Source organism: Myxocyprinus asiaticus, chromosome 3 (assembly GCF_019703515.2).
Source record: "Myxocyprinus asiaticus isolate MX2 ecotype Aquarium Trade chromosome 3, UBuf_Myxa_2, whole genome shotgun sequence".
Taxonomy (NCBI): Eukaryota; Metazoa; Chordata; class Actinopteri; order Cypriniformes; family Catostomidae; genus Myxocyprinus; species Myxocyprinus asiaticus.
The window spans coordinates 25,443,734-25,467,899 of NC_059346.1; the positions used below are offsets into that span (position 1 = coordinate 25,443,734).

The 24,166-nt window shown below is 37.5% G+C and overlaps 1 protein-coding gene across 9 annotated transcripts in view; it reads left to right on the plus strand.

The window, feature by feature from the left end:
* Nucleotides 1–24,166, plus strand: part of LOC127422083 (calcium/calmodulin-dependent protein kinase kinase 1-like) — a 192,671-nt gene that overhangs the window by 67,505 nt on the left and 101,000 nt on the right. Inside the window, exon 1 of one of the 9 annotated variants that reach the window (XM_051665462.1) lies at nucleotides 5,095–5,210. The exons of the other annotated variants lie outside the window; for them this stretch is intronic. The gene's annotated coding sequence lies outside the window, so the exon portion shown is untranslated. Of the gene's footprint in view, nucleotides 1–5,094; nucleotides 5,211–24,166 lie in introns of those variants that run through there. 9 annotated transcript variants of the gene reach the window in all.

A 24,166-nucleotide genomic window follows, 5' to 3' on the forward strand; every position in this document is an offset into this window, starting at 1 on the left:
TATGACTTTCTTAATTCCATAAAACACAAAAGATGTCTAGATACAATGAAAGTGAATGGTGACTGAGGCTAACATTCTGCCAAGGGTTCTGAACCACAAGAGTCAATGATGACTTTTAATTTTTTTTAGAATGATGACTTTTTAGAATTTAAATTTTTGGTTGAACTTTTTAGAATTCCTTTAGATTCCTTTCTCCCAAAAAAAAAAAAAAAAAAAGAAAAAAGATAAATACAAAAAAGAAAATACTAGCTTAGACTGTAATTTGCAATAATAACTGAAAATTATGCAGCTATAATATGTCAGCTATTCTTCAGGATTGGTTTATCAGGAAAAACTCAGGATTTGAAATATTTATGATATTTCATGCTTCACTGTCATTTTTATCCCGCCTTTTCTAATGAGACCCACGTACCGCGAAGCTACTGTTGGTAGATTTAAACTTTTCATGAAGGAATCACTCAAACTTCGATCGCAAACCGCTGTTTTTAATTTCCAATTGCTGTGACATATATGAGGCCAGATATGAGACCTAATGATAATCTTATATGAACAAAACCCATGGAAGATCTAACGGTAAGAACAGGACCCCGTCATTACCATCACAGCGCAGAGAAAACTTTACTGTTTGTGAAAGGATATGTGAGTAAAAAATAATGTAATACTGCTAAAATTATGTCTTTGCATTTGTTTTGAATGCAGTAATTAACCATTTCCAAATGGAAAATGGCTGAAATTAAGTTTGAACATGGAATATGATGATATTGAAGTTATATATTATATTTAACTTAATGTGGGTCAATAATTTAAGCAGTTAAGACACATTGTATGTCTGATGGTAGTTTTTTTATTTTTATTTTCTTATGCCACATTTCTCAGGCTTTAGAGGTGTGTTAAACGTGTGATTCAACTTGTTACATGTCCGACATATATTGAATCAAGTTAAAACATTTTAGCTGATAGTTCAGAAATAACCTACATAATTTTTTCACTTTTAACAATAGATATCCCTTTATAATAACATTTATTAACATCATATTAGCAAACATTATTACATTATATAATGCTTAAAAGATTATTAAAATTGCAGCGCTACCCATATCCTTCATTAAAATCTGCTGCTCAAAAGAACCCGGAAGCTTGGTTTCCTGTGGTGTGACATCAGGGTACTTTAATCTATATTAGTCAGCAAGATAACGTGACCTTCGTGACAACTTTTAACATGGTTCAAAACCTTACAGAAAACCAAATGTTAAAGTTTTCAAGGAATAAAAAACATTAACATGATCAACAAATTAAATATGTAGTGATTTAGCCCAGCACTGTCCCAATAGGGCAAGTGACAGTTCCATCAAATGGCCCAAAACTATGCGTCAGCAGGCCATCCTTATTGTTGAGCCCTGCATGTAATTTCTAATTTCTGCAGTGCTAATCAGTCTTTCTGGCATGTGCTTTTAAAAGAAGGAAGCAAAACTTGTGTTTCAGGATGGAAACAAAATTCATTTTGAAAACAGGCTTATTAGCACATTCTACTTTTGTTGACATAAACTCATACTAGGTTAACAGGGTGTTTGTATCCCTCTCAGGTCCCTGTCTGCTGTAAAGATACTATTGAGGGAAGCATCGAATGCCCCAATACTAAGGTGAATAAACCCCACTTCACCTACTCAATAAGATCCAGTTGTCTTTTTGAACGTTAGCTTTACGATTATTTTTGAGGATTCCTTTTTATAATGTCACCCTTTACACCTAATTAGATATTTCTAGATGACTCCAAAAGGGCAGCTTCTACCGCAAGCTTTAGTACATAAAACACATGTACTGTAATCTGTCGAGTTGTTCCCCCATGTGTGAAATCCCATTTGTATTCATCTGCATGTACATTCGCCGTGTCCTCAAGCACTGATTGCTCCAACAGTTTAAAGCCTGTCAATATTCATCTCGTCAGTGATCCCACTCTCCCTCAGCGCTTACCAGTGTAGGGCTTTACTGGTTGTTTAGATCAGTGTTACTGTCAGAAATAATTAATAATTATTTCTGTAGTTATTAATCAATATTTAAATTAATTAATTGGATCTAACTCAAAACCTCATATGGGACTCCAGTAAATGTAGTGTGCTACGTTTAGGAGCAAGTTTGGTTATTAGCAATAATTAATAATTATCAAAGATAATTATTAATTATTAAAATCAATAGAACATTGATGAGAATCAATGTTAGCTTTTTTTAATCCTTTAAAATCAACACTTATCAAAGATAATCGTTAATTGTTAACATCGATGAAACATTAAAATTAACACTAGCTTATTGATCATTCAAATTCAATCAAAGATAATTATCAATTATCAAAAATCAATAGAATATTAATAAGGATTAACATTGACGGGGCACCACCCTGAAATCAGGGACTAATAACCGAATATTAAAACAGTCAGACAATGAATGAAGGTTTGAATCCGAGCACTGACATCCCGTCAGCATGACACAGGCATATGCAAAACAAACCAAAACACTTCTCTTTGTAATATAAACAAAGTTTATTTATGCAGTAATATCAATTAATAATTAATACAATGCAGTCAATAAACTTCCGACTTGCAACTACAAACTAAACAGTGATATGATTAGATATGGAAATAAAAATAATCCTATAACACAAGGTGTGTGTGTGACAGTGTGTGTGTGTGTGTGTGTGTCAGTGTGTGTGTCAGTGTGGTTAGTGAGAGAGAGAGAGAGAGAGAGATGATTAAGTGACAGCCCGAAAGCTGATTTCGCGATAGCTGGAGATAAAGCAGCCGTGTTCATCACTCAGAGACGCGGTTTTACGAGCGGGGCTCGTAAAAGTCCCTTGTTATTTGACTCTTTAATGGATGAACTCAGTTGCTGTCTCACCCGTGATGGCGAAAATGCACAACAGCCCAATGTGGTTGGACCACAATACAGCAAAACAAAATCGTGATAATTAATACCCTGAGTATTAATAATGAGCGGACATGGCGGTCCGTAAACTGTACAAGCAAAAACCTTGAAACACAAGAATAGCACACTATAATATTCTATCTCTGCCCAGACGTAAACCTCTTACTTGAATCGCATGAGGACACAGGTAGAATGTGTTTTCCTCCGTCCTTTAACTTTGACCCGGTTCCTTGAGGCTCGGGTGATGACGGGGGCCGTTTCCTCGCGCTGTCGGCGGGCGCTACGGCTGTTGATTCTCGGCGGGCTGGCGGAGAACTCAGAAATGTCGACTTAATTGAAGATGGAAGAGAAATCTTTAATCTCTTCACTTCTGTAGGCCAACGGATGAAGATGCGAATTGCTCGGTGGTCTCCTTCGGATCCGTTAGAGTGTTCGGTTGAACACAGAGTAATCTCAACTCGTCCAGCGAGATGGAGATTGTATGGCTACAGTTTCAAGTCGGACTTTACTTCCTTATGCCACGAGGCTGCACCGGAGAGCAGCAAAAAGCTACGTCCGTATTCGGTGAACTAAGTCGCTGGAAGCAACTTTGGAAGCATTTCAGAATTATTTGAAGTCCTGATGATGTCATGTTTGAGGGACATTCTGTTGTGTGCCTCATCCAATAGGAGTTGAGAGCTCGATCCTTTAGAGGGCAAGGCTTCATGGATCTGTAGTCTTTTTTAGACTCCCTTTGTTTGATTTTGGCGCGATATTTGTCAGTAAAATTTACGACTTAGAAGGAGGGGCTTGAGGAATGTTTTTTATGACTGTTAGGCCTGCCTTTGTCTTCTATCTGAATACATGAGGCCCAACACCAGCCTCTTAAAGGGGAAGTGATGGGCATTTATGGACTCTTCAGATGTTAAACATTTCTAGTGCTTAATACATTGTATCAAAACTATTCTACGCATTTGGATGTCGCTAGAAACAATTTTGAGGTGGTGTACTTTACTAATACAATTTGAGTGCAAGATATTGTGAAAAAGCTGATACCTTCTCAAGTGTAAATTGCTTTTACTTTTACAATGTTTAATGGTGATCTACAATTAAAGGGGTCATATCATGAAACATTTTCCTAGTGTTTTTGAAGAAAAAGAGTTTGGTGCCCAGTCATTGTGAGGTAAAAAGTAGGAAGTAAGCTAGATACTATTATTAATAAACACTAGAAGAAATGGCCAAATTTCAGCCATACAACTCTATGTGGTGCAAGCTGATAGGTTATTTGACTTTTTATCTGTTAGCCAATCGGCTAGCTCACATGTGACAATTTAAGCCAATCGGCTCACATGGTGTAAGCTGATTGGTTCTCTGACTTGTTATCGGGTAGCCAATCATCTTGAGTCTCTCTCCTTGTCTTTTATTTACATGGTTCTGTTTTGCAGTTAAGCTGGTTTCTCTGCAGTGCTCTGTGAGTTTTTTTTTTCTCTGAAAACACTATTTGTTCAGGTGGTTTGCTGGGGGTTCCTTCAATCAGCTAGCACGGTAAGGTCTGCTTTGGCCATGACACATAGAAGAGGGTCTTAAGCTGGCTCTACACTAGCGGACTCAAAACAACTAGTTTTGGCCGATGGTGTCACACATGCAGACTGTTTTGCTGAGATCTCCGCTCTCTTCAGTCAGAGGTATGACACACTTGCCGATTAAAAATGGTGGAAGGGTGACACACATAACGACTCACCACAACTATCTCTCTCTGACAAAATAACAACATGAGTAAAATTGCAATTGCAATAGAGTGATTTGGGGTGTTTTCAGACCTGTAGCTTGCTTGATATGTTCCGAAACAGGGGCCAAAATAGTTACAATGTTGCATTTTCTTCATGGTTCGGTAGGCTTTCTCAAGGTTATATTTTAAAATGCACTAAAACTGTAAAATATCTGTCAAGGGCATTTTTATCCGTCATTTTGCGTTATTTCTGCAGAATGACAGAATCACATGGATTTTAATCAGCGTTTGTGATTATATGCTTCTGAGTGTGATTAAAAAAAAAAAAAAAAGTTCAGATCAGCTTGTCATCTTGTCAGTACTTATCAGTGGCAGAATGATTTTTTCAAACAAAACGGATGTGTTTTTTCAGTGCTTGAAGCCATTAACTCAGCATGGAGTACAGATGGTCAAGTGATTAACACCTCCTGCTGAGATGTACTAATGGGCGCTCTGTCTCCCTCTGCCTGGCTAGTGATTATATTAATGAAGTTAACACCTGAAAATCATTGAATAAATCTGCTAGTGGAGAGCCATCTTTAACAAGGTAAGCCTTGGCCAAATCTGGCTGGCACACATCGTTATCCTAATTCATTAGAGTAAATAAATCCACACATTTGTGCAACTTCCCTGCTTTTTTGGGATATTGTTTATGTCTTTTTGTGCAGCAGTAACATATGCTCAATGCAGCATGTCTTGCATTCATTGTGCAGCAGCAGCAGAATGTCCACATGCTAACTCGGTATGTGTTTTTGTAGCAGTAGCAAGTCTCTGTACTTGCTCTTTAGCAGCAGCAGCAGCAGCATAGCAGATCTAGTCTGGCAAGACCAATATCCTATCATTATGTCATACCCACATTCACATGCTAAATCTTTCGGAGAGTTGGCATGACTGAACTAAAGACCAGTACAGTCTGTTTTGTGAACCTGTCACAATGTAATGCAGACTTTGCAAATAGGAGGTTATTGAAGGATGGACAGGGTCGGCTGTAGCATTTTGGGGGCCCTAAGCAGATTTTCAAAATGGGGCCCCCCTTACCTATAGGTACACCTAATCAAACACCCAACATCAATAATGAAGCAAGCTTAAACTTTGCAGATAAACAGGTAAGTTTATTCAAAAGTATAAAGCTTAAAAATGCATACATTTCAACTGTAGTTTTTTAGAACAGACAACTGCTTCATAAGTACAAAAATGAAAGACATTTTTTTTAAACTAATCAAACACACAATTCACATGCACTAATCTATAAATATCTTTAATGAAATTCCAAGACTGTGCAAATTAATAAGAAATAATAAAACGCGGCTAACACAGGCGTTTACTTCAGTTTTATCACACTCCCCTGAGACACTTTATTTACACCTTTTGTGTTCTTTTTTATTTAAAATAAACAACTCACCAAGGGCTGACAGCATATAGCAACTGTCTGTCTTCACTTACATGGGTTGGATATGAGGAGAAGAGTGAAATGGCAAAAGGAGAATTTGAACTTTGATCACCTGCATTGCAAGTCAACTGGCATACTAATGTTGTCACACCAGTTTCTTAAAATGCAATTGTCAAATTCACATACTTGTGTCTCCATGCACACTCAACGCTTGTGTAATATTTTTTTTGAAGTTTTACCAGGTTCGATAGGACCATTGGCATTCATACAGCCAAGTTGTGTGGCCAGTGCTATTTACACTTAGTGCAAATAATTATTTGTCTATACTAATCCTGTGGTAGGGGGCCCTCTTGTGGTTGCGGGGCCCTATGCAACCGCGTATGTCGCTTAATAGGTAGGGCCGCACTGAACATGGGGCAGTTGCAACAATATTGGAATAAGTAAACGTTTCTGCTCATTTCACATGCGAAGAGAACGTTTACAAAACATAGGATTCACAATAGCAAAAAAATGGCCTGTTTAATTGTAAGGGTCAGATAAAAACCTAAAACCTTCCCCGTGCCCAAATATACCTTATTACGTACTATAATAAATGTCAAAAGCATGTGTCAAATGAGTAGTACGTCTGAATTCTCAGTATTCATAAAACAGTAGAAAAATACTCTGATTACCTCTACACTTTACTATCCCATAATACGATGGGAGATGTCAAATTGCTGAATTACAATAAAATGGCGAAGAAGCGAGAGTCGGGTGGCTTGTTTCAACTGTAAAAGATGTATATGCCAAGAAAACTGTTCATTGTGTTTAAAGTGTGCTTTTTAAAAATAAAAAAAAAACAGATGAAATTATTTTCATTATTGTTGTTACTACATCAAATATTCGGGTCAGAGTACAATGCCCACATACCCGTATGAAGTATGTCTCGGAATGTATTCATACTGATCACCGTCATACCTAAAGAACATACTTAAATAACTGCCAGGAAGTAAGTTCTGCATGAAATGCTGTCTGTCTTGTCTAACAGCACATAAATGCATGTTCTAGTTCTAGCAGCTCCAGATTACCACCCACTGAGTGTTAGAGCGCTAAAGCCGTTTGGCCGCTGTTCTCTCACAGTTTGCATCAAAGCTTCAGTGTTGATTTGAAGTGAGAGGAGGCAGAACGTGGGCAAGGAGATTTGCAGTCATTCACCTCTCCTCCTCCTGTTTTCCCTCATCACATATCCTTCACTCCACTCCATGGATCTCTCCTCATCCGGAGGGACTCTCTACAACAGCTGCTTAAATGCACTCTGCTTCTACAAGGACACCTGTTAGAGCTCAACTCTTCCAGTGCGGGAAGAATGAGTGTCTGCATACAGATGTTTTGGATTGAAATGGATATCCAGCACCTGGGAGTACAATTGAAGTGTCTGTGAATGCAGTGAGTTTAGAGAGTCAGCTTAACATGCATGGCTCTACTGCAAGGTTATAATAGTTTTAAATTTTTTATTCAGTTTTTATTTCTATTTTGTTTTAAATATTTCGTTCCAATTTAGTTTAGTTTTCATTTTGTTTGTTAGTTCTTTGTTAGTTTTAGTTTAGTTTTTAAATATTTGATAGTTTAGTTTTCCATTGCATTTAATTTTTATTTTAGTTTTAGTTTTTATATCAAATTATACATATAGAATGGGGAAAACAGGCATTTGTGCAATGTGGGTCATATAGCTGGATGTTTTAGTTTAGTTTTTAAATATTTGATTGTTTAGTTTTTCATTGCATTTAGTTTTTATTTTAGTTTTTATATCAAATGATAAATAAATATATATACATAAATAAATATATATAAATATAAATATACATATATACATACATACATATATATACACACATATATGTATATATATATATATACATACATACATACACTATATTGCCAAAAGTATTCGCTCACCCATCCAAATAATTGAATTCAGGTGTTCCAATCACTTCCATGGCCACAGGTGTGTAAAATGAAGCACCTAGGCATGCAGACTGCTTCTACAAACATTTGTGAAAGAATGGGCCGCTCTCAGGAGCTCAGTGAATTCCAGCGTGGTACTGTGATAGGATGCCACCTGTGCAACAAGTCCAGTCGTGTAATTTCCTCGCTACTAAATATTCCACAGTCAACTGTCAGTGGTATTATAACAAAGTGGAAGCGATTGGGAATGACAGCAACTCGTAACCACGTAAAATGACAGAGCGGGGTCAGCGGATGCTGAGGCGCATAGTGCGCAGAGGTCGCCAACTTTCTGTAGAGTCAATCGCTACAGACCTCCAAAGTTCATGTGGCCTTCAGATTAGCTCAAGAACAGTGCGTAGAGAGCTTCATGGAATGGGTTTCCATGGCCGAGCAGCTGCATCCAAGCCATACAACACCAAGTGCAATGCAAAGCGTCAGATGCAGTGGTGTAAAGCACGCCACCACTGGACTCTAGAGCAGTGGAGACGCGTTCTCTGGAGTGACGAATCACGCTTCTCCATCTGGCAATCTGATGGATGAGTCTGGGTTTGGCGGTTGCCAGGAGAACGGTACTTGTCTAACTGCATTGTGCCAACTGTGAAGTTTGGTGGAGGGGGGATTATGGTGTGGGGTTGTTTTTCAGGAGCTGGGCTTGGCCCCTTAGTTCCAGTGAAAGGAACTCTGAATGCTTCAGCATACCAAGAGATTTTGGACAATTCCATGCTCCCAACTTTGTGGGAACAGTTTGGGGATGGCCTCTTCCTGTTCCAACATGACTGCGCACCAGTGCACAAAGCAAGGTCCATAAAGACTTGGATGAGTGAGTTTGGTGTGGAAGAACTTGACTGGCCTGCACAGAGTCCTGACCTCAACCCGATAGAGCACCTTTGGGATGAATTAGAGCGAAGACTGCGAGCCAGGCCTTCTTGTCCAACATCAGTGTCTGACCTCACAAATGCGCTTCTGGAAGAATGGTCAAAAATTCCCATAAACACACTCCTAAACCTTGTGGAAAGCCTTCCCAGAAGAGTTGAAGCTGTTATAGCTGCAAAGGGTGGGCCGACGTCATATTAAACCCTATGGATTAAGAATGGGATGTCACTTAAGTTCATATGCGTCTAAAGGCAGATGAGCGAATACTTTTGGCAATATAGTGTATATACATATACAGGGCCGGAGTGGTAATAGGGAAGATCGGGAGAATTCCCGCTGGGCCGGTCAAAAATTGTGCAGTTTAGGTCCGCATGTTGATTGACAAACATTTATCATATGTCGCATAACAATTGCCACAGTCCGTAACATCCGGTATTTAAAGGATCAGTATTATAGCGGACGCAGTCTGTATTTTATCATCTCACACCCAAACAAATGAGAGAGTAGCCTGTGAGAGACGAAACTGATGTTGCTGATGTTGCGCCGCTTCACTTGACAGCGCGGGAAGTATCACGGAAGATCCATAGAGAACAGATAGGCTACTAATAGCTGAATGGATGAACGTGCTTCAGGTAGCCTACAAGATCATCACAAGTTTAATACTGACTGCAGTCTCACAATCTCAATCAATTACTCTCTGAAATCCTCTTCCCTAGCAGTGCAGAATGATAATAGCAAAATTCTTTTCTGTCACATAATAACAGAATACTTAAAGTAAATGAATACAGATGCAACAGCAACATGGTACGAAAATAGGTTAAACTCAACGAAACAAACTGCACAGAGTGCCTTCAATGTTGTATCATGCGATAAATCCCTCTTAAAGAGACAGTAACCATTTTGCCTTTGTCCTGAACATTTACATTCCAAGTAAAAGAAAAGTACAAATGTGTCATTTTTAGTCTTTTATTTCACTCTTATCATTATAAAATGGCACGTTTTTGGATGGCATGTAAAAATGTAAAAACAATCACTCAACCTTAATTGTTTCACTGGATCTGTTGCTATTTTAATTATCTAAAATACAAAGCACTGACCATTTAAAGTGTGAGCCTGTACATCTTGAAAGAGTTATAAACATTTACAGTTCTATAGTGTTATTATGTGCCTAGATAGTCTTTAAAATAAATTAGTTTACCCAGAAATGAAATTTCTCTCATTATTTACTCACCCTCATGCCATCCCAGATGTGTATGACTTTCTTTCTTCTGCTGAACACAAATGAAGCTTTTTAGAAAAATGTCTCAGTTCTGTTGGTCCTTTCAATGCAAGTGAATGGTGATCAGAACTCACAAGGTACAAAAATCACATAAATGCAGCATAAAAGTAATCCATACAGCTCCAGTGGTGTAATCTATGTCTTCAGAAGCGATATGATAGGTGTGGGTGAGAAACAGATCAATATTTAAGTTTTTTTTTTTTTTTTACTATAAATTCTCCTCCCTGCCCAGTAGGGAGCGATATGCTTATGTAACTCACCAAAAACAGAAGAAGAACTCTTAAGAGAGAAGAGTGCTTATGAAAGTGAAAGTGGAGATTTATAGTAAAAAATGACTTAATTATTGATCTGTTTCTCACTGCTTCTCATTTACTTGCATTGAATGGACGAACAGTTCTTCTAAACATCTTCATTCATATTCTGCAAAAGAAATTCATACACATCTGGGATGGCATGAGGGTGAGGAAATGATCAAATATCCCTTTAACATTCACTTATTTTTACAACACATACAATGATGTCTTATGACAAAGTGAAAATCTTAGTGAATGCCATATGTGGTATAATGACATGGAGAGCTTAGATAATTTTCAAGTAATTACATATATTGCATATTTTTGCTGTGATCTTGTTTTATTGTTATCATCTTCACCTCCAACCCCCCTTTTGGGTGTGGGCTGACTTGGACATGACATCCCGGGCTGAATATGAATCCCACTCTGGCCCTATATATATATATATATATATATATATATATACACACACACACTGGTGGCCAAAAGTTTGGAATAATGTACAGATTTTGCTCTTATGGAAAGAAATTGTTACTTTTATTCACCAAAGTGGCATTCAACTGATCACGATGTATAGTCAGGACATTAATAACGTGAATAATTATTCTTACAATTTGAAAAAAAACTTAAACTACTTCAAAGAGTTTTCATCAAAAAATCCTCCACGTGGAGCAATAACAGCTTTGCAGATCCTTGGCATTCTAGCTGTCAGTTTGTCCAGATACTCAGGTGACATTTCACCCCACGCTTCCTGTAGCACTAGCCATAGGTGTGGCTGTCTTGTCGGGCACTTCTCACACACCTTATAGTCTAGCTGATCTCACAAAAGCTCATTAAGGTTAAGATCCATAACACTCTTTTCCAATTTTCTGTTGTCCAATGTCTGTTTCTTTGCCCACTCTAACCTTTTATTTTTGTTTTTCTGTTTCAAAATTGGCTTTTTCGTTCCAATTCTTCCCATAAGGCCTGCACCCCTGAGTCTTCTCTTTACTGTTGTACATGAAACTGGTGTTGAGAGGGTAGAACTGAGGACATGTGAGGCATCTATTTCTCAAACTAGAGACTCTGATGTACTTATCCTCTTGTTTAGTTGTACATCTGGCCTTCCACATCTCTTTCTGTCCTTGTTAGAGCCAGTTGCCCTTTGTCTTTGAAGACTGTAGTGTATACCTTGTATGAAATCTTCAGTTTTTTGGCAATTTCAAGCATTGTATAGCCTTCATTCCTCAAAACAATGATTGACTGATGAGTTTCTAGAGAAAGCTGTTTCTTTTTTGCAATTTTTTTTTTCTTTTTTGAAAAGTCGTTACCGGGCAGTAAGCTGTCAGAGCCAAAGCTTCGGATTTAGACCAATTAACTCTGTATCCCATGAATTTAGAAAAGGAATTAATAATTCTGTGGAGGCAAGGCATAGATCTAGTTGGGTCGGAGATGAATAATAAAATATCATCTGCGTAAAACTGAAGCTTATGCGCCACACCTCCCACCACCACCCCTGGAAAATCATCCTCCTTTCTTATTGCAGCTGCTAATGGTTCCACGGCAAGACAGAACAATAATGGGGAATGAGGGCAACCCTGCCGGTTGCCCCATCCAGAGTAAAATAATCTGAAATTAATCCATTCGTTTGTACCGCTGCTACCGGGTGTCTATAAAGTAACTTAATCCAACCAATAAAAGTATTCCCGAACCCGTACATTTTCAGAATCTTAAAAAGATAATCCCACTCTACCATATCAAACGCCTTTTCAGCGTCAAATGAGATGGCAGCAACCGGAGTCTGATCATTTGCCACTGACCACACGATATTGATGAAACACCTAATGTTGTCAGAAAAGCTGCGGCCCTGAATAAACCCCACCTGATCTATATGTATTAGAGATGTCATAACTAAACTTAATCGATTAGCCAAACTTTTTGACAAAATTTTTACACGTAACTGGATCAGGGAAATTGGACAGTAACTTTTACACTCACTTGGATCTTTGTCCTTTTTAAGAATCAGACTGATCCGGGCTTGCGTCATGGTTGGCGGAAGTTTTCCATTCTTTAATGATTCTGTATAAACTTCTAGCAAAAGTGGAGCCAATTCTGTAGCATAAGATCTAAAAAACTCAGCGGCAAAGCCATCTGGCCCCGGAGCCTTACCTGTAGGCAAGGCCTTAATTATCTTGCCAAGCTCCTCCAAGGTTATCTCAGAATCAAGATAATTTTTTTGCTCAGTCATCAGTTTAGGAAGTTTTAATGAAGACATGGAACTATAGAGATCAAAATAGAATTCTTTAAAAGCATTATTAATATCAGTGGCTGAGGTAAATATTTCACCACCAGCAGATTTCACTGAGGGAATGGTTGAAAAAGACTCTCTCTGTTTTATATATCTAGCCAGAAGTTTTCCTGCCTTGTCCCCCCACTCAAAGTATGACTGTCTTGCCCTGAATAGCCAAAACTCCACCTTCCACGACAAAATAGTATTATATCTGTAATTCAATCTGGTCAATTCTCTGAGGCCATAAGATGACATTCGGCACTTCAGCTCTGCCTCGGCACTTTTAATATTCCCTTCCAACTCCACGAGTTCTCGTGCTTTGGTTTTTTTGGTGAATGAGGCATACTGTATGATCCTGCCCCTAAGAACCATCTGAAGTGCCTCCCAAGCCATGCCCACAGAGGATACTGAGGAACAGTTGTTCTCCATATAAACATTGATTTCAGCCAATGTTGGAATTCAGGATTTTGCAAAAGGGATACATTAAGGCACCAACTATATGATTTCCTTTTCTCCATATGTGGCAACACCTCTAAACTCAACAGGGCGTGATCTGAGACAAAAATGTTTCCAATTGAGCAATCAACAACAGATGAAATGAGGGACTTAGGTATAAAACAAAATAAATAAATTCTATAGTAAATCTTATGGACTGATGAAAAAAATGTATAGTCTCTACCAGATGGGTTCAAAAGTCTCCAAATATCTGTAAGACCAAGATTTTTACACATCCTGTGACGTGTCAGTGTTGCTCTAGGGGGCTTGCACACTTTTGCTTCACTATGATCAAGGACTGAGTGGATCTAAAGATTAAAGTCTCCTCCCAATATTATATAATTAGGGGTGTCAGCGGCATGCAACGGCCCTTCAAGATCTATAAAAAAGCCCTGATCATCAGTGTTAGGTGTGATGTGTTAGGACTTTGCCCATGAATTTCTGCTAAAACAATGACTCTTCCTAATTTATCTTTAATCTGTTTGAGACATTTGAATTGTAGATGCTTACTTATCAGTGTAATGGCTCCCCTGCTCTTACTTAAGCCAGCACTAAAGAAAACATGTCCACTCCATATCTTCCCAAATTTTTCATCTTCCTATGGGGAAAGATGCATTTCTTGAAGAAACACTATATCATATTTCTTACTCTTAAGAAGAGAAATAACCTTCCTTCCTTTTTATGGGGTGCCCCAACCCATTCACATTCCATGTGGAGAGAGACAATCCACTCATATTAACATCTGACATTTTGACATATGAGAAAAAATAGATTGTGTGTCAAAAACAAAATTATAAAGACCACATTCCAACATTAGTGCAACAATCAAACCCTGAACCTCCCCGAGAACCAAACAAACAGAAAAAAGAAAAATGTGCGCATTAACCCCGCGCACAACAGCGCTAACTGCCGTCCATCCCTCTAAACTCAAACAGTCTATGTACGCCTACGAGAACCCCCGTGACAATTTTGCCATCGGATTGGTCAAGTCCGGTGTTTCTATACAAATTTTGTGAGACAGAGTTACAAAACAACAGATAATCTATAAAACTGCTACATGAGTGCAACAAATGACCTAATCACTCCAATGTCTTTTAATAAATTCTCCACAAAACAAACTGCAGCCAATAGGAGGCATAAGCACAAAGAACGTGCAGATTCATCCACTCAACAGTCCCGAAGGAGTGTTACTTCACAAAACAAACTCCAGCCGCTAGGCGGAACCAGCACAAAAAAAACAAAAAAGGTGCTCAGTTCCTCGAACAGTCAAGTGAATGTTCAGTGAGTCGTTCCATTCGGCTACAATGTGAGTACCACAAAATAATTTACTCCATTGACTTTATGAAGGACATTGCTTGCTGTGGGCATGTAAATGATTTGCTTAGCATCTATTCTCAATTTTGCAGGGAACATCAGTGCAAAAGCGACCTTCCGTTGATGTAAGAGTTTCTTGCATTCCTTGAATCGATCATGTTTCTCTCTTGTCGAATTCGCAAAGTCTGGGAACAAGAAAATGCTGTGGTTCTTCCAAAAAAGTCTTCCTTTACTCCTCACCTCATGTAACACGAGATCTTTATCGGATCATCTCAGAAATTTGGCCAGAATTGATCGGGGCCTGTCTCCCTCAGCAGATCGCAAAGCAGGGCTTTGAGCTCGCTCGATTTCCAGCTTATGGCCTGTTATGTCAAGCAGATTCGGAAAAAGCGTGTCCAGGAATTTCACCATATCCTGACCCTCTTCGGCTTCAGGAATTCCAACGATTCGGATATTCCACCGGTTATGGTTCTGCAAGTCCTCCAATTTCTCCCAGATGCACTCCAAATCCACCTTGGTCGCTAGTGGATTAGCAGCTAGTTCCCTTTCCAGTGACTCCAAATAATCGATCCGTTTCTTGACATCCCCCACTTGCGACCACCTCAGTGAATTTAGTCTCCATGGCAAGTGATTGATCGACGTATTACAGCAAGATCTTCCAAGTCAGCAACGAGCTTCCTCAGCATTGCCGACATGTTCAACAAATATTGGCAAATTTCCCTCACTTCTCTGGCGAAATCGGTTCCCTGGCTCGAGGCCTCTGGAGGGGTGTCAGCTTGAGCACGTAAGTGTCTTTTAATGTCTCCAGAGCCCGAGGTTTTTGAATTGTTTGACATATTGTTCTCCTAGAACAGTTATGAAACAAAGTGTATCGAATCTCACCGGTTTATATCATTAAAAGTGTTTAAACTAGCAAAGTGCGCAGAGCTTGCCGTTCACACATCCGAACCTCGCACGGTGTCAGGTCTGTCTCCCTTTTTTGCCATTTTTGACCTAATATTGACCTTAAGACATGCCAGTCTATTGCATACTGTGGCAACTCAAAAACAAACACAAAGACAATGTTAAGCTTTATTTAATGAGCTAAATAGCTTTCAGCAGTGTTTGATATAATGACAAGTGATTTTCTAGTACCAAATTAGCAATTTAGCATGATTACTCAAGGAGAATGTGTTGGAGTGATGGATGCTGGAAATGGGGCCTGCCTAGATTTGATCTAAAATTACTTTTTTCAAATAGTGATGGTGCAGTTTTTACATCATTAATGTCCTGACTATACTTTGTGATAAGTTGAATGCCACTTTGGTGAATTAAAGTACCAATTTCCTTACAAAACAGCAAAATCTGTACATTATTCCAAACTTTTGGATGCCTGTGTGTGTGTGTGTATGTATGTATGTATGTATGTATGTATGTATGTGTATATATATATATATATATATATATATATATATATATATATATATATATTACATTGTATTAAAATATGTAGCTAAATTCAATACAGCATATTTTAGTTGTGAAATGTTACTTTATTTTATTATATATTGTTTTATATGATTTTAACCACATTTTAGATATTTGTAAAATGTACAAATTCCATATAGCCTATTCTATCAATATGATGTCATATTGCATGTGCAATAATGATATGACTTGTCAGTGCTTGAAATTTCTTGTCAGCTACTTATTTTTACACACAATTTGCAACATTGGAACTTAAAAGTTAAAATGCAATTCCATATTTCCGTGCTTGTACTATTTAAAAAAAACAATACAGCTGTATTAATATAACCTGCAATCTCTTATTAAACACTGTGGCCATGGGAAAGTGAACATTTACAGTGACAATTCCAACAATTCCATTTTCACGTGTTGGGCAAAGTAATAGATCAGCTTGTTGCACCTGCATTTTCATTTGGGCATTTCTAAGTGCCAAGCGCATGAGTCGTTGTCATGGTAACCAGATAGCTTCTGAGCAGACTGCTGCAAAACTATAATGAAAGTATCGTCAAATCATCGTGCAATGCAATAAAAGATCTTCCCTTCCCTGCAGTCGATACCAGACACGATACCAAGAAGGATGTTGATGATATTTAATTTCAAAGAAAAAAAATCATTGAGCCTAACAGCTGAAAACTGGACATTATTATATTTTTTAGAGAAATGATGGGACACAGGGACACACCTCGTAAAACAGGGACCAACTTCTGGTCACCCTAGTTTTCTACCTGCTTTGCTACTCTCCATGATGTACTGTAGTGGTTCCCTCTTGCTGTGTGCATATGTGCTCTAATTGTGTTTAGCTGAGATTTGTATCAGACAAAAGGCTTTCTTAAACCTCACACTGATGTGTAGAACATAACACAGAATCTGTGCACTTGTAAAAAAAAATGTTTGCCATGATTGTGGGGGAAAATCTGTTGAATTCTGTGAAAAGATTTAAATATGGTAATGTGTTGAAAAGAGCTGTGAGTAATCTCATTAACACATTGTTAACTGAAAGCTTTACCATATTTGCCAGCGTTTATTCAAATTTGACCTCTTATTATAAGACCCCATGAATTGGCTTGATGAGCACACTTTTGTTGACATATTTGCTATTGAAACAGGAAGTTGGGGTGGAACATATCAAAAGGCTCTTCCCCTTTTTAAATAACCATTAGCCTTTAGTATACATCACCCGTGAACCATGATTTGCTTCTTGCTATAGAGCGCAATATTTCCCGTCCACTTTTATGTGGATGGATAAAACTTGTAAGGAGACTACTTCTTACCTCAATTCTTACCTCTAGTTTTATTCATATAACATAGAGTATAACCTGCATTATGGCCCATCTCTTCAGAGACTTGTTTTCCAGCAGCAAGACATGCAATCATGTGCTGACATTTATATTGTTGTTCTTGGCAAATACCTTTAACAAATACTTTAGCATGTAGGTAAAATGATAGTTTACCCAAAAATGAAAATTCTGTCATGATAAAATTAGATAATAAGATGATATTTTGAATATTATGTATTTATATTATTAATAATATAGGATATGTATATTATGTAAATTGGTAAACATGCCTACCAGTACTTATGAAAATTACTGATTCACAAGGCAGAGAAAATACCTGTATCCTCCTTAGACCCCTGCGTGACAGCTGTGTGCTTTTTCCATTCCCCTTTTTAATTTGTAACTAGTAGCCCCTAAAAAACATTCCCGAAAAAATATCCCTAAAAATTTATGTTCACATACAGTATGTGGATAGTGGGACTAAGTTGTGAAATTTTAAATAATAGCAAGCTATAGAAAGTCAGATATTTTTATAAAATTGTTATGATGTTTCCAGGAGTGTTTGTTATTTATGTTTTTGAGACATTACAGACATCACATCAGAAATAGACATAAATAATTCTGATTTAAAGTATTGGCCAGCATCATCCAATCACTTCCAACCATGTTAAAATAAAATGATACATTATACATTATAAAAATTATACATTCTAAATAGGTCCAGTGGATATGAAAAATGTATCCGGTGTTTTACAGGATGAGGAAGTAGTCTTTTTCACAAAGCAGTGAAATTTCACAATTTCATCATGCAGCTTTTCTGGTAGCATTTTACACAAAAAATTTTTGCTATTTCTGCCTTTGTTATCAAATGACCTGTAATATTAGCGAGCACCATGATGTGATGTTGTAAAATCGCTCAAGTCGCACGCTTGTAGACAGCTCCGTTGATTATTAACCTGAGCAATTGTTTTATCGCATCGCTCACTTGCAGAGACATGGTATAGCAATAGAGCGCAACAGTGCCCACCCACTTTTTCAGCCATCTGGGTTCCGGAAGTATTTTCCCCATTAATTTCTTCCATAGACTTTTAGTAAAATCCTTCATAAAAGAGTTGTGAGCCATGAACCAAACCAACCAGCTCCGAGGTGAATCACAACATCACTAACTTTGTTTTGAGGCAAAAAAAAGTAATTGAAAATCAGACATAAAGAAAAAGGCACAAGTCTGTATACTAACCATCTTTCATGAGTGCACAGACTACAATCCCATGAAGCATTGCGAATGATGTCATTGAATAAAAAACTATGGGAATATATAAAACTATTGATTTTAGGTTGTTGATTATAAGTATAGAAACAATATATTTACGTTTATTGCAAAATATCCCGACATGTACAAAAATATAAGTAGTTTAAGGGTGAAGGGAGACCGACTCGATTAAGTCATTCACAGTGCGTCATGGGAGTGCACGGTCGCTCCTAGGCACGTTTCGCGGTTTCGTTGGCCGCGGTTCTCTGATTGGTGGATCTTTCTCTGCTGTACCATGGGTAATGTAGTTGTTTACCATGAATTTCACTATCAAACATGATTTTTAAACAAAGTTGAGATAACGTAGACAGATGGCTTCAACGGAAGCATATACATTCGATGAACAACCTCATAGCTCATGGTAGGTCTGTCTTTAAAGTTTTATAAGTTATCGTTGAAAATCAATTCGTCTGTTGGATAAATTAATGGGATTTTTACTTCCATAACCAGACTGTTGCACTCTATCTGCTTCCTTGGCTCACTGCATGCTTGTCAAGCGTCCAATGAGCTGTGGAATGCGGTGGCACCCTGGTTGGTTATGGTTAAGCATATGGGCTGTTAAAGGTGCTGTAAGCGATTTTAATTTTTTTTTTTTTCATGGAAAGGTTTGCAGAAATGTTTCCTACCCACTGAAATATATCTCTGAAATAAGTGTCATGAGATATCTCACCAGTCTCTGTGACAGCTCTAACCTTTGTTAACAGCAAATAAAAATGTTTTTGCAGGCCGCGGTCTCTGGCGCTTCTGCCTGTCAACCATTTTGCGTGTTCTCATAGTGTTGTCGTTGCAGCAAATTGAGGCTTAATGCCATATTCTGATTTATAATTTGTCAGTTGAGGGCACTATTTCACTACTGTTGTGTTTGACAACCATGGGAACATGCTTTGTGTCGGTCTACCCTAAACGGTATCTGTGCGGTGTTTTGGAAAGAGGGCTGTGGCTAAATCAAAAAGTTGTAGCTTTGAAGCCCACAGGGAGTTATCCCTGAACTACCAGCATTTTTATTATTATTATTATTCATTATTAACATTGCTGGTAATTATTAATTGATTATTTATTAATTGTTATTAATAAGGCTAGATGAAATCTGGTGTGGGAGGAACACTATGATTCAGTTTTTTAAAATGTAATAGAAAATAAACACTATTTGGAGTTTTCCACATGTTTTGTGGTATTAAGGTTAACGATTAAGTGATGGTTAATTCAAATGATAATCAATTATAGAAATTCCTAAACATTTACATCCCTAATTCATTGAGCAAAGGACTTAACCCGAGGTGCTTCAGGGGGTGATGTTGTTTAAAAGTAGCATAAAAATTCCACTGGCCACAGGTGTGTTGTGATAAATACAGTTTCTATATTTAATTCAAATTCAATGTGCTTAGAATTACAGTTATCAATGCAATGCTAAGTCTTTGCAAGCGTTGTCCAACGGATATGTGTTTGTTTACTAAATGTCCCACAAACAGTTATGGCCTGAATCTTTTAGTAGCTTTTATATAAAAAATGCCCCAGTGTTGAGCCTCTACCAAGATAGACTAGCAGGAGAACAGAACTTTGAGCTGAAACAGAGGCTCTGTGAACTGGCTGTGAGTTTTAAAAGGCATTTGGGGCTAGGAGGAGAAAACCTGCCCTGTTTGCCCCATATTTTTTGGATAACCTTGAGCAAAAGAAAAAGGTAGCCTGTCCCAAATATGTCTAATTGAGAGTGGCACCCTTGACATTTGTGTTACAGTATTTCACTCTGATTTTTTGAGCTGGCCCTGTGCTTCAGTCTCTCCTAGTTGTGATGATATTTCTATTGTTAAGCTGCATTTCCTATGGTAATTCATCATGCCCTCATAGAGGATTCTCTGGAATGGATAACATGTGGAACGAGACAATTGCTGTTAGAAATTAAGGCAGATGTGTGAAAATGTATAATGAGAGTGGATGAAGAAATCCATCCCTACGCCTCTCTCTCTACCTCTCTGTTTCTGTGTAGAGTGCTACATTTTGTATAACCACTTCTTTTATCTGTTAAACAAAGGCGCTGCTTTGATTCTCTCTATGAAGCAAACAGTGTCTGATCAGGAGAGAGACACATTGATGTGAGGTAAAGAGAGCATGGCCTTGCTCACAGAGAAAGGTACCAGTAGACAGACAGTCAGGGTTGCCTGCTATTTCTGTGAAATTTCAGCCAAAGTATAAACTATTTGCATATTCTTTCCTACCATAATAACTGAATAATGAGATTAAATTAATTGTCTGATTGGTTTGGAGGGTAATGTGGGTAAATGGAAACATTTACACGTTTTTCAACTGTTGTTCTGCATTTGCACTTTATGAATTAATTGCAAGTTTTTCACTCTTTGTGTGACCACTGTTTTGTGTGAACATCGTTATATAAATTATTTGTGGAGTGAAATTTATGACACTCACATTTAGTGATGGACCAATACACCAGACTGATGAATCTGCCAATATTTGAGAATTTGGAGATCACTTTTATTTTATTTTCACAATTTTGTGTATGCCTCATTTGCCATTGTATTAGAATTTTTTTTTAACCGTGATTAATCGCATAATTTTTCGTAGTTAATAGCGATTAATCGCTGAAATTTGACTCTAAATATACTTATTTTCCTGTAAAAATGCAGGAAAGAAAACAATATGTAACAATATAATGCTTTATTAACATTTTCCAAACAAAGCCTTCCACAGTATAAAGATAGAAATGCACTAAAATAACACCAATTCAAGGAACATTAAACATTTCCCAAAGTTTATGTGGGAGTTTGACTAATTGAAAAAACTAGTCCCTACATAGGTTGCATATTAATTTCAATGGGCATTAAATCTCTTAAAATCTCATCCTCCACAATATTAATCATCCGGCAGACTGTGGCCATCCCCTTTGTTACAGCAGTGGTGAAGCTGCATTCTTGATTTGCAGCAGAGCATCAACGGCAGCATCAAGCGGCACTTTGAACTCCACATTAAAAGCACTTGCAAACATAAATGTCTCAATTTGCGTTTTGTGGTAATTAAAATGTGCCTTAAAAATGCGGCTGAAAAATCCTGGATTTCTGTCACAAGTTCCATCTAGGCTTGTTTTGTAAAACAAATAAATGTAAGAGCTCCTTTCTCTGTCACTTTATCACTGATACTTAATCATTACTGTGTGTTTTTGGTGTGTGCATCAGTGTAATGACTCTGGGCGGACACACTGCAAAGGTTCTGCCCTTTCAACCAGTGTTTATGCTGGTGTATGCTGTATTAACGGTAAATGCATATATATGTATATCAGTATTATATTCACCATCAACTGTCTGGATGTCATCACCTGTATCAGCCCTTTAAAATCCCATCCAAATTGATAGACCACTTGCATTAAGGGGTGGTCACAGTACACTTCACGCTCCATTCGCTCACATTCGATCACATTCGAATGCATCCGAACCCGGGAGACCGGAAACGCAAGCTCATGCGAAGAAATTTTGTACTCTGTCACATACAAGAGTTCAAATTTGGTGAACTCTGACCTGCAAATCTGTATGACTAGAGGATGCGTGACCAATAGAAGATCGAAATGTCTCAGGCTAACCTCTAGGCAAAAAAATAAAAAAATAATACATATTGGTTCATCGAACAAACACATTTTGTAGTGTTCTACATTTGTCAATAAAAAAACAAAAAAACAAAGAATACATATTTCAAATAGGGATGCATCGATACCACTTTTTACTCTTCCGATTTCGATATCTGAAAACTCAGTATCCGCCAATATTGTTGTTGTTTTTTGTATACTCAGATTAGAATATCTTTACATTATTGTGTGGAACTAATTGGGGGTACTTTGTAATATGTAAAGAAACACAAACCTCTAACTACACATTATTTCAATACAAATGTATAGCTGATTAAGAAAAACTTTATTGTTAACTTGTCTACTGGATAGTGTAGCAGCAAAATTAACAGTTATTCCAGTCTAAGTATTCAGTAGAAAAGAAGGCAGGGTTTTGTTTTTTGTTTATAAATTCAATATGTATCTGGATTTTAAAGGATTCAGATCTGGTTTTTGTTCAATTTAGTTATAAGATATCAGCTCACTTTTCATTCACAGTTATTTTTTGGAACCCATTCAACTTAAATATTGTTATAATTTGTAAACAAATAATAATAATTATTAATTATTATTATTATTATTATTATTATTATTACTATTATTATTGACTTTTAGAATTTTAAATACAACAGTAATATTTCTAAAATTTTGACATTCGGAACTCTCCAGGAAGTCCTGTATGTGTCTGTTTGTAGGCAAGTTCACAGTAGTTTAATTCACTTCTTATTCAAATTCTGGTAAAATGCACATTCAGTGTCATTCTAAATGCATATTATAAGTGAACCAAACTATTGGGCATCTACATCTGAGATGTTGTTCGTGAGTAGCGCTCAAATATTACGCACCGCATGAAGGCTAAATTAGCCGCGGGTGTGTGTCAACAGAGCAGCCATTCACTAACGCACTGGCGCTGCATGTGCATTTTATATATTTACTTATTAAACACAACCTTTTGTGATTCACAGAGCTAACGCATGTCTTCATGTGGCTTTGAATAAAATGCACAAATCATATGAACTACTTTAATGATATTTTTATGGTTCTTTTATGTCATTTTTGGAGATTGACCGTAACGAACATGACTAACACACAGTATCGGATTTGGATCAGGCTCGTCGGACCGATACCCGATCCGTTTAAAAATGTCAGTATCGGAGCCAATACCGATCCAGGTATCGGATCGGTGTCATCCCTAATTTCAAAACTGCATATTTTATTTTTACATTTATTTTATAATATATTTTAGCATTTTATATATAATATTATTTGTTATTTGTAATGTATTATGTACTTACACCAGAAGCCCTCCTGCGTGACATCATATCCTGGTTGGTTGCGTTGTCGAAAAAGTTACACTAGTTACACTAGTAACATGTAGTTCTTGTTCATTTTTATCATTTATATAGTTTTTAATACTTCTATGCTTAATTCTGGTGTAATATTTCTCTCCCTTTCTTTATGTTGACATTTATGTTATTATATCTTACTGTTTCATGGATGATTTAATGTGCTGTTTGGGTTCACGGTCCTGTGATGTTGCTAATGTTGTTCTGTTGGCTTTCTAAAGCACTGCTGCAGTGGGGATTGAGTCTGACTCTTCAGCGTGTAAATCAATAGGCCTCAGGCAGACGTCTCACACATTGCCATCTCTGTATGAATAGAGAAAAAGAACTTGCTTACTGTCTCAATCTTCCACAAACAAACCCAAGACCGATAGATAGATTATTTGAGTCTAAAAGCTCTGAGGGAAATAGGATGCACACACACACACACACACACACACACACAGACACACAGACAAAGTCATGGAGTACAAAGCAGTTCTTGTTCACAGTGGTGGTTCTTAATTATCTCCTGTCTGAGGAAATTGGGCTCCCTGAGAAACACACTTTTTCAATTAGCTGG